The sequence below is a fragment of the Budorcas taxicolor genome, chromosome 17, assembly GCF_023091745.1.
Source record: "Budorcas taxicolor isolate Tak-1 chromosome 17, Takin1.1, whole genome shotgun sequence".
In the NCBI taxonomy this organism is placed as follows: domain Eukaryota; kingdom Metazoa; phylum Chordata; class Mammalia; order Artiodactyla; family Bovidae; genus Budorcas; species Budorcas taxicolor.
In genome coordinates this window covers 42,047,797-42,055,000 of record NC_068926.1, presented here as the reverse complement: position 1 = coordinate 42,055,000, position 7,204 = coordinate 42,047,797, and positions in this window count along the sequence as shown.

Below are 7,204 nucleotides of genomic sequence, written 5' to 3'. Positions count from 1 at the left end.
AACCTGTTTTTAGTATGGCTTCTCATATATAAAGCATTTAATCTCTGTAGATAAATGCTAATAGATTTTAAAAACTAATCTTGAAAAACAAATACCAGAGTATGTGAGGTTCCATTTTAAAGTGTCTGAGAGAGAGAAGTATCAGTTGTAGGTAGAGTTAGAAATGCCTTGAAAGTAGATAGATGCCTGTTGATCAAATTCCATAAACTAAATCTGTATTTTTGTTTTTAAAATTTTAAGAGCTGGCATAAATCTTAAGTATTATGAATAATTTAAGCACTTTTGAGTCACCTGCAATACAGTTTCTTCTAATTGTCATCAATATAAACGACTTTAAAGTAAATATTTTTTATACTTTTATTTCCTGGGTGGAATAGCTAAGTTAAAATGCCCAGTGTGGCTAAAACACATATCTATAACTCATGACTAAAATCTTGTATTTCTCTAGTTGAGAAATTTAAAGGATCTATCTTTCCCTTCATAAAAGACCATTTATTTCCACTGAAGCCCTTTACAATATAATTAATTCAGAGTTTAAAATTATTAACATTCAGTCATAATTTTTAATATTTTTATTCTTGCTATCTCTGCAGGCATGCACTTGGTGTTTTACTAAGTGTCTTGAAAACATTCTTATTTATTATGTATCATAAAGGGGAAGAGAAATGTGGAGTCTTAATAGCAATCACTTACATGGAAAGTGGTGCTGTGAGGTATCATGATATTCTTCCTTAAATTTAGCTGTCCCTAATCACAAATTCCAGGATAAAACAATATAATTTTAGTGCATTTCTCCTCATCAGGAATGTTGGAGGTGCATTTTAAGTTTAAATCGTCAATGCTAGAATGACCAAATTGCAGACTAATTGTTTCCATATTATACTTAAAATGATTTTTAAAAATGAAAAAGATGACAATATACAATCAATGCTATTTAATGTACCTCTGGGCCTACTCTTCTACAAATTGTAGCTTATCAATTTTTCTCTGTCAAGCTTGAACTAATGTAAATAATTGAAATAATGTAAAGTTATATTTTCATGTTTTTATAGATACAACATGACAAGAATACATAAATGTAAGAGTATTTCAACTATGGATAATGTTGATTGGATAATGCACATCTCAGTTACAAGCAGTAATCATAGTATAATATCCATGTAACGGTGCATCAATATATTGTTATATAAATATATCTGTGTGCATCAAGTGAAATGTGGTCAAACAAGAGTGATGACAGCTGTCTAAAGGTTTTTTTATTCATTTTATATAAAAACTGTTATGGAAAGACCAAAATGTTTATGAACTATTCTTATGTAAATTTACAACTGTCCTTTACTGTACTTTTTTGTTTACAGTATATGGTACCTTATTTTCTGCTGTGTTAAGTGGGTGTCAGGCTCCAAGGAGACATACACTTTCTACAACTTCTATTGAAGATATTGGAATTTCCAATTTTTCATGTGTACTATGTCAGAAAATGCTTTTGATTTTATTTTTAAATCTAACATCGGATGGCTTTTTCGGATGTTGTGAAAACTTCAGTCATACATAAAACATGTTCTTAAAAAAGACAAAGATCTTTATTTATTTTTATGAAATAGTTCTTAAAACTAATAATAATGAGAAACAAACGAACAAAAAAGTACTTACGTGTAAGCAAATCCAGCTGTTTCTACTCAACAAGGACCTCCTTTGCTCAGTGTATATATTAGCATGATACACTTGTAATAAAGTAGAAATAACTTTTTAAGCTAAAATCATTAACATTTTCAACACTCTGAGCTTACAATCACTAAGTGTTTCGAGCATATATAGAAATATATCTATTCATTTTGTTCCTCATTTTGCACTGCCTTTTGTCAGCTCAGCTGCTATTACAACCATATCAAAAAGCAAAAAAGTAACTTGCTTTAAAAATTCCACAGTGTAACACATTTCCAAGGCATACATGTTTCCAAAAAGTGTTCATTTCTTTTTTTATTGAAAGAGAGTATTGATGAGAAACTAAAAATCTTGCAACTTTGTCTTTCTACAAAGATGATCATCTTAATATTTAGACAGTGCTTTACGATATATTCTAAAATTAAGCCATTTTAGTTCCTCAAACTTGCACATTAAAATTTCTTGTATGAAATTTTGCAGTTTGAATATATTTAATGTTTCAAAGTTGAGTGTACTAATGCTCTGCTTAAATATACAGTAATCTTAATATTCTGCAATCATAACTTTGCAAATGCTGTAAATATTTTGGTGGTCATGGTAATAAATTGAGCAAATGAAGAGAAGCATTAACAACATAATAACCCTACAGGATGACTTTAATACAACACCTTGACAATACCATTAAAAAAACATTATTGAAAATAATTAGAAAACTACACAATGTGATTTTCTTCTCAGTTTTCTATTTCCTATCTCATCATATCCAAGAGTTATCAGCCTAGGAAATATAAACAAAACTCAATACTTTAATGCCTTAAAAGGTACGTGTGGGTCTCTAAACCTGTTTTAGACTGGGTAAGAGTTTATTTATTAGAGAGCCTGCAATTCTGTTGTGTATAATGAGGTGCAATTCAGGTAAATATTCCATTTTCCTCTAATTGAAATGAAATGAGTAGGTGTATGGATTGAATTAGTCACACATGTTCTTTTTTTTTTTTTTTTTCATGGTTGGAAGTCCAAATAGTTTTTTCTTTCTTTTCTTTATTTTACTTTACAATACTGCATTGGTTTTGCCATACATCAACATAAATCCACCACGGGTGTACTCGTGTTCCCAATCCTGAATCCCCCTCCCACCTCTCTCCCCATACCATCTCTCTCTATATTGCCAATTTTAATTGATGATGTAAGGTTTATTAGTAATATGCTATGAACTTTGGAGAGTTTATTGGTTAAGTCCCACAAATTTTATATGGAGTCTTTGTTGTTGTTTAGTAACTATGTCTTGTCTGACTCTTTTGTGACCCCATGGACTGTAGCCACCAGGGTCCACTGTCCATGGGATTTCCCAGGCAAGAATACTGGAGTTAGTTGCCATTTCCTTCTCCAGGTGTAAGAACTCTAAATAAGCTTATTAAAGGAAATCAAATGATATAAACATCTGCTTAAAAGTAGAGTACATTTTATGCAAAGTATTCCAATGCAAAAAAATGATTTATTTTTAATCACCAACATTAAAGATGGGTAAGTATAAATGAACCATCATGATATTCTGAATGAGAATTTGGGGTTGCACTAAATGCTTTCTGACAGTTGTGTCAGATTTTTTAAAAGGGATTTACCCTCATAATATGTTGTTTGGACTAGATCATGACATTGGGGATTCTGTTAGGTACTAATCAATAAATTATACTTCTCTATTTCTGTGTTTCAAACAACTCATAGATATCATTTGACACTCTAAGTACATGAGGGTTCAAACATATTTACATAAAAATGAAGATATTCAAGCCCAGCAACTAACACAAATGACCAAATATCCAATGCAAGTAGAAAAGTGCCTGGTATAAATCTAGATCATAAGAATTTGTGTGTTTATATATTTTTTTTCCTCCTTGCTCCACCATTTTACATTCTCTTCCTGTCCTTATGCAATTTTTCATATATTATACTTCTAATGGTAGCTAGTTTTAAAGTTTCATTCATCTCACCTTTTGGCTTTTATTTCATGCTAACCTATCTACTTCTGGCTTATCTTTCCTGAGATTTTACTTTGAGGTCACTTAGAATGCAGTTCATTTTGTCAAAGGTAAGACAAGACAGTCTCAGAGTCTCTTAATAACCACAAAAAAATGACTAAGAATTTCTAGAGTGAAGTAAAAATTTCCTGTCACGCTGTATTTTTGCATCACTGGCATATTCTGATTCAGTAATTGCAAATTTGTTATATTCCTCCATGTACAATTTATAGAATTTCTGTAGGAAAAGGAAGGCTTTTCCATCTTTAATATGTTTGCTCATCAGAATTCCTTCTTTAAGTCACTTTAGAATGAACGCAAGCCAATTTTCTATTTTAATTCTACCCTCGAGCACTTCCAGATTATTTTTTAATTGTCTTTTTTCCCTAGTAGGTATTCATCAGTTTTTCTGTTTCAGAACCAAGAGCCTTTTTGGATATGCATAAACGCACTGTTACTTCATTGGATATGCCTGAATTCATCACAATGTGGTCATGTTTCTTTCTTTTTTCTTCCTTTTCAGGTTCATGTGCCAATTTCATTTTATTGTAAATTGGAATGTGGGGGAGTGGATTAACCACTTGGGAGGGAGTCAAAACCAGGATTCTAGCTTTTCCTGCCTTTGTTCACGTCTCCCTTGGTCTCTTGTCTTCTCACCTGGAGGATGTGGATGCTAGGACTCTCTCCTGGGATGATGAAAGGAAATGTAATACGATCAGTTAAAACATAAGGCAACATTTTCTCTTCTTTAAAGAGTAAAGAAATGAATTTATGCATTGGGGTTCCACTTGGTGCAGAAAAATCAAATTCAGTATTCAGTTCCAAATTTATTTTATTATCTCCAGACATTCACTAATTCTGTTATGCATTCATTCAGTTGAACAAGTATTTACTGAATGTATCTTGAATAAATAGAAATTGAAGGAATGGTTAAACTGGAAACCTCTATTCTGATGATTAGGAATAATGTTTTCTTTAAAGCATGTGGATTTTGATCTGATTCAACTTAGAAATAATCTGAGTATGTGGATAACTCTGACAATTAAGAGTTATATCTCTGTGTCCAACAATTTTTAACTCAAGACATTCAAATTTAAATTTAAAGTAGATATCTGATAACATTCATCAACAATCTCTTTAAATATTGACTCAAAATATTTTCCTCTCTCAAAAAAATTCTTAAGTTTCATAAATTGTGCTTGTCCATAAATTTGACAATCAATCAATATTTCTATCTCTATTTTCAAAGAGTAAGTCCATTAACAAATACCACAGTTTAGTAGTTCTAAATTGTTGCCATCTACATGACTATGGTATATCTCTAGAATCTGTTTCTTTGGATAAGAGTTTATTCAAATATCATTCGATGTATTTTTGGTCAGCAGCTAAATAGCATCTGACATTTAAACTGCAACAAAAATTGAAGAAAAAGTATTTTAAAACAAGCTGGTAATCCCATATCTACAAGCCTGTCAATTGAGAATTTATTCATAAAAATTCTTAAAATGAATGTTACTACTTATTTTAAAATTTTATTTAAACATTTACATTGTCACACCTAAATTTATTGAGGATATTTTACTTCAGATGGAAAGTGTTTTGGAGGGATCTACACTTTCGTTGAATTTCCTCAATCAAAGAAAAAAATTCTTTTGTTTCATTTAGGAAGCTATGTATTATAATCATAGTATTTTAATTATCACGCCTTATATTACCAACAGTAATAGATGAGAAAGACTATTAGGTAAGAATCAGAACCAAAATCAATTATAAATTAATGTGTGCTTGTTTTCCATTTTTATTCTCTTTTTTTGAGGTAATATAATGCAGTTTAGAGGTTTTTTTATGTAAACATCACCTTCCCCACTCCTCAACATCTTATTGTCAAGAATTTTGTGTTACAAAAAGAAAAAAATGTGTTTATTTAAACTTGAAGCTAATGAGTATAGTTGACCCATATCGAAAAGCACTTTTGTGTAAATATATATAGATTTACAAGGAAATAGCCTAATGAAAATGATTTGCAAGGTTGTTGAGATTCTTATGAAAATGGAAATCTGTAGTATTATGAAGTATATGCTCTTGCTTTCCCTGTGTCTCTCTTCCCCGCCACAGTTTCTCCCTTCCTAGATTAGACTTGCCTGTTTTTTCAACTATCAGAGGACAATTTTATTGAAGTCTGAGTCATGAATGGCAGTCACATGTGACATTGAGTTCTATGTGATTCTGAGATGAGAGATAACATAGCGACCTTTACATAGCCTTCTTGAAAATACGTGCCTTAGTTCTCAGTGAGATTTGGTATAGATGATCAGTGTGACATTTGCCATCTTTATTTGGGGTTGTCTTTAAATTAAAATGCACTCGGGTTTACAACTATACTTAGTTTGTATCTTAAACGCCTTTCAAGTCTGTTTTATGTGCATTATTCTGTCAGCTATTTGTGTTAAAGAGATAAGCATGTCTTTGTTCTTTTTTATTTAATATTGTTTGTGTTTCTGTGTGTGTGTATGTTCATGTGTGTATTAAAAATATTCCACATCCTATATAGCATTTATTCTGCTAATTATTTATAACATTGCTAACATACCTTCAGAGTTTTTTTAACTCAAAAAATATTCAGTGGATTGAAGTACATTATTATGGATATTTTAAAAGAGCTTTTGAAAGAAAAGCAACTAGTAACGTAAGACATATGGATGAAAGTAACTAAATCAAGCCCCAAATTATACCTTGCTGTTTTTTATTTAAAATTTATTTCGAAGTATTTGATTCTTCAAAACTGAATTTCTAATATTAATACTTCATACTTAGCTGTAAAACATCTCCATGCAGGGAAGGATTTTGGAGTCATGTTTACATGGTGTCCACGTAAACATGTTTTGCATTTTCTTCATCAAAAAATAATAACTTATGTTGAATAAAATTGTGCTTCAAAATCTGGAAACAATTTCTGGAGTTAGGAAAAAAGGGTATCCCTCCAAGTATCTGAGTAACAGTTTCCAATATCAGAGGATATTTAATTACCAGTATAAGCTTCAAAGAGTTGTGATGGTCTTAAGGCAGAGGAGTTAAATCATTGGCCAACCATGCAGAGATGGTAATGTACAATCCAGGATTATAACCCAGGGCCAATTCCGTACTCCCATCAGACACGATCTCTTTAATTCTCAAACACCTGTGTTTTTTTTTTTTTTTTGAAGAGTAGGCACACTTAATCCAGAGGGACTTTGGGGGTAATTATTGGCTTACTTTTTGGTTTAGGATGCACTCTTGTGATTGGATTTGTATCCAGAAACAAAACTTACTCCAAGGGAAGTAATGATATAGAACTGGCCAGAGAAACATCATGAGAGTTGATAGACAATTTTAAATGTTATTGCTATAAATTGTTTAAACGTACTTATATTTATTTTTCTTGATGTCAAATATCTATAAGGAGAAAAATCTTTCAGTCTAATAATTGGTAAGGAAATAACATGTTCATCTTTCAGGTCAGGTCAGTTCAGTCACTCAGTCAT